This window comes from Xenopus laevis, chromosome 9_10S (genome assembly GCF_017654675.1).
Source record: "Xenopus laevis strain J_2021 chromosome 9_10S, Xenopus_laevis_v10.1, whole genome shotgun sequence".
Lineage (NCBI taxonomy): Eukaryota > Metazoa > Chordata > Amphibia > Anura > Pipidae > Xenopus > Xenopus laevis.
Window position 1 is genome coordinate 106055828 of NC_054388.1, and position 4949 is coordinate 106060776.

A 4949-nucleotide genomic window follows, 5' to 3' on the forward strand; every position below is an offset into this window, starting at 1 on the left:
CTGTCTGTCTGTCTATCTATCTATATATCATCTGTCTGTCTGTCTGTCTATCTATCTGTCTATCTTATCTATCTATCTATCGTATATACCATATAGACACAAACATACATTATATTACTTTAAATACACCACAAAACTGTATTGTAAAGGTCAGAACCAGTTTTATGTAAGAAATGTCAGGTTCCATGATATTTCTTTTGTTATTTTACAGATCTATCATGATTTCTATAATAAATAGCAGTCACTGAAGCGCCACTGGTGGAAACGCAACAATGGCCCCTGCACACAAGTAGTGAGGCGGCTCATGTACAGGACCCCGCGCTCCAAGGCGCACAAGCGCAAATGTGGAGAAGAGTTTATAAAGATCAGCCAACCAAACAAGAGATTGAGACTGGACCAATAGAATCACTTTGGCAATATTATAGAGACTTACTTCTTGCTGTTATATTGAGATGCTGGCCAAGAACAAATTCAAATGAGCAGCCATAAGTTTAATATTGGCTAATTGATATAAGGCACGGTGCTATAAAGAGGAACAGAACATACAGCTGAAGTGGCCAGTGGAAGGGATACAAGTTGGAACTGTGACTGTTCCAGTGGATACAGATCAAGAGGCCAATTTTTCTTATTTTGCTTATTTGCGAGAGAGCAAATTATTTTCTCTTTCCCTTCCACCTTATTTAATGGACATTCGATGTATTTAATTGTGCAATGAATAGAGCCAGGGAACATTTGAGTCAGATAAAGAACCCGCGAATGGCTGAAAAGAGCAATGTCACTAGGCACTTTAATACATGTAATGGAAACTCCCTAGAATCTTTTAGCATTCAGGGGATAGAGAGAGTCAGATTGGGGGAAAGAGGAGGAGATCAGTTGAGCCTCTTGGAGAGGAGAGAAGTATTCTGGATATTCCATCTGAGCACGCGCTTGCCCTTAGGACTTAATCATGAATTTGATGTTACTTGTTATACGTGAAAAGGCTAATATTGATATCTAGTTTAAAAAGGGAGCAATTGACGGTCTAGGAACAACAAATGCAAAGGAAGTGAGTGGTACTGATGTTTGGTTATTATACTAATTTTGTGAGATATACTATTATACATACTTAAGGATTGAATTTATAAATAGTGACTATTGTATATACATAGCAATTGGATTTATAAATATACACACAAGTAAAATATTAAGAAATTAAACCCCATTTGGGCATGGTTGAACAGTAATTAACACAATAGGGTTAATCCCTCAAAGATTCTGATTGGTTTTAAACAAAGTGGGAGGGACTGATAGGGTATAAATCCCGCAGAGGTTGTGTGGTCTACAGATACACCTATGACTAAGCGCCGGAAGGTGCGAAACGCGTAAGGTGGGCCTGGGGGGACTGAATGTAACCAAATATTTTTAATGATAATTTAAATAAAGAAATTTTTTACTGAAAAGTAAGCCTTTGGGACAGCTATCTTTTGGATACAAGGAACTTTAACAATGAATAACTTTATCAATAAAAAATTCTACTACTACTAAGAAATCCTTGTACTGCTTTCATGTTCAGGAATCTTTGTCAGGTTAATCCAAAAATATAAAACCAATCAGGAATTCGGCATATAGTGACGGCTACTAACAGTTTCAGGGATGGGGACGGCTCTGGAGGGGTTACCTCTGGCTGCTCCCAGCATCGTCATTGCTAATCAAATTAAAATGTTACCATTTTTAAAATGCAGAAAAAGTAGAAGGCTAGAAGGAGAGAGAGTGGCACACGGAGGATGGGAGGGTAGAAGGAGAGAGAGAGTGGCACACAGAGGATGGAAGGTTAGAAGGAGAGAGTGGCACACAGAGGGTGGGAGGGTAGAAGGAGAGAGGGTGGCACACAGGTTGAGAGGGTAGAAGGAGAGAGAGTGGCACATAGAGGATGGGAGGGTAGAAGGAGAGAGGGTGGCACACAGGTTGAGAGGGTAGAAGGAGAGAGAGTGGCACATAGAGGATGGGAGGGTAGAAGGAGAGAGGGTGGCACACAGAGGTTGAGAGGGTAGAAGGAGAGAGAGAGTGGCACACAGAGGGTGGGAGGGTAGAAGGAGAGAGGGTGGCACACAGAGGTTGAGAGGGTAGAAGGAGAGAGAGTGGCACATAGACGATGGGAGGGTAGAAGGAGAGAGGGTGGCACATAGAGGGTGGGAGGGTAGAAGGAGAGAGGGTGGCACACAGAGGTTAAGAGGGTAGAAGGAGAGAGAGAGTGTCACACAGAGGGTGGGAGGGTAGAAGGAGAGAGGGTGGCACACAGGTTTAGAGGGTAGAAGGAGAGAGAGTGGCACATAGAGGATGGGAGGGTAGAAGGAGAGAGAGTGGCACACAGAGGGTGGGAGGGTAGAAGGAGAGAGAGAGTGGCACACAGAGGGTGGGAGGGTAAAAGGAGAGAGGGTGGCACATAGAGGGTGGGAGGGTAGAAGGAGAGAGGGTGGCACACAGAGGTTAAGAGGGTAGAAGGAGAGAGAGAGTGGCACACAGAGGGTGGGAGGGTAGAAGGAGAGAGGGTGGCACACAGGTTTAGAGGGTAGAAGGAGAGAGAGTGGCACATAGAGGATGGGAGGGTAGAAGGAGAGAGAGTGGCACACAGAGGGTGGGAGGGTAGAAGGAGAGAGAGAGTGGCACACAGAGGGTGGGAGGGTAGAAGGAGAGAGAGAGTGGCACACAGAGGGTGGGAGGGTAGAAGGAGAGAGAGTGGCAGACAGAGGATGAGAGGGTAGAAGGAGAGAGAATGGCACACAGAGGTTGAGAGGGTAGAAGGAGAGTGGCACACAGAGGGTGGGAGGGTAGAAGGAGAGAGGGTGGCACACAGAGGTTGAGAGGGTAGAAGGAGAGAGAGAGTGGCACATAGAGGGTGGGAGGGTAGAAGGAGAGAGGGTGGCACAAATTTATCAAAATGTTTCCAATACGTTACCCTTCATCAAAGTCTACCTTACTATGTCATTGACATCATATCCTGTCATAAAAAAAGAAAAATTACTGGCGTTATTTCATATTTTAATGCAGGATTATGTTTACAAATTGTAACTGCTAAATATATATAATTTACACTTGTTTAACTATTTGAAGCTCATGCCACATTTGTTTTAGGGTAGGCTCATTTTAAGGATACAAGAGGATCTCTTTTGTCTTTATTTTGCTTTCTTGGACATTTTTAATAATTGTGCGGGTGATGTTCATGGTTTATCAGAAGTTTCCAGACGGTGGGGTTGCCCAGTGTTATGTGAGCACTGCCAGAAACATTATTCATTGACTTACTGAGAATAATAAGCTGTGTATCCCATTTCCCTTACTTTAAAATATGTAGGGGTTCAAGTACCCAATGTATTAAATACTGGGAATACCCAGAACCTTTACACTCAGTGACTAATGGGAGAAACTGCTAGTGGCACCTTCTGTCTAGAGCTGAAAATATTCAACAATCTATTGATCTTGTAGTTAAAGGAAATACTCCCTACAGTTCAGATTGTATCTGCTTAACCCTAACATGATCAATTTCTCATTAAATCTACAGGTTGTCCAGAAACCTGTTATTTAGAAGGCTCCAAATTACAGGAAGGCCATCTCCCATAGACTCCATTTTTATAAATTTTGAAACATATTTGTTTTACTGTAATAAAAACAGTAACTTGTACTTGATCCCAACTAAGATATAATTAATCCTTAATGGAGGCGGAACAATCCTATTGGGTTTAATTAATTTGTTATTTTACAGCTGGATAGTGTTCTCATTCCATCCCCCGAAACCCATTTTTGATTTGCGGCTTAATTTTCTCAAGCTCATTTTCTGCTGGATAATTAGTGACGAGCCCTAAGCTTAGCTTCTCAACAGCCAATCAGAGCCCACTGAGCATGTGAGTGTCACAGACACTTTCCAAGATGGTGACCCCCTGTGACAAGTTTGAAGTCCTGGATCATTGCTGCTATTGACAAGCTGACACTTTAGCCTCGTGCAATAAGCTCACTATATAAACTCTGTTAGCCTCATTTATTTTAAGGGTTTAGTTCTCCTTTAACCATTTCCTGAACCATAAGGATAGACAGCCTAAAATGAGATTTTGGAATTACGTATTCGAAGTTCCCGGTTCTCGAAAAGCATATTCTATTACTCGCATTGGCGAGTTCTAGTTAAAGGACCAGTAACATCAAAAATTTTTTTAAAAAAAATTCGTTAGTATAGAACGAAATAAAAACACCAAGACAAATTAAAATTTTAAATAACAAAGCCTTTATTAAGAAATAACTTACAGAGACTCCACGTCCTGTACTCTACAGAAAAGGCGAAAGGGCGACAACGATCCATTGTGCGGCGCTCGATTTCTTCTAAGCTTCAAGATGTCCAACAGCAGGTGTAGCGCCGGCAGCAAAGGAGGAGGTAGCGAATCTACAATTTGCCTGTGGCCTGTATAGTCGCAAGAGGCTCCCACAAACACTACACATGCCTTTCGTGCGCCTACAACGCTAACGGGAGCTGCACCGGTTCGGCCTCACAAGCCTGAACTACTGGGCTGAACTACTTACTAGCGCTACCTGGGGGCACCCGAACACTGCAGCAGCACCCCGTCTAGAAAGGATGGAGCTCCCTGTCCCCTCTCTGAAGGATGTCAAGTGAAGGTTCCCTCTGGACCTGCTGGTGAGCTTCTATCGACACTTACGCCACTGAGGGTGACACAAGGGATCTGGACAGAGGCTTGCCCGGGTGGACAGCGGTAAGTTACTGGGGTCGCAGCATTCTTCTGGACAGAGGCTATTGCAAAAGGACAGAGGTCAGGAGGGCACTAGCATGGAGTGAAGGCAAAGGGCATTGATCCTCTGTTATGCTGTGTGAAGTCAGTGCGGGGGGGGGGGGAGCTGAGGCCGAACCAGTGCAGCTCCCGTTAGCGTTGTAGGCGCACGAAAGGCATGTGTAGTGTTTGTGGGAGCCTCTT

The 4949-nt window shown here is 43.8% G+C and overlaps 1 long non-coding RNA gene across 1 annotated transcript in view; it reads left to right on the top strand.

Annotated features, from left to right (window-relative positions):
- The window catches only part of LOC108703234, a 4354-nt gene extending 3014 nt beyond the window's left edge, over window positions 1–1340 (top strand). The window contains exon 4 of the long non-coding RNA XR_001933444.2: window positions 212–1340. This is a non-coding gene — a long non-coding RNA (uncharacterized LOC108703234). The remainder of the gene's footprint in view (window positions 1–211) is intronic.
- The last annotated feature ends 3609 nt before the right edge of the window (window positions 1341–4949 follow it).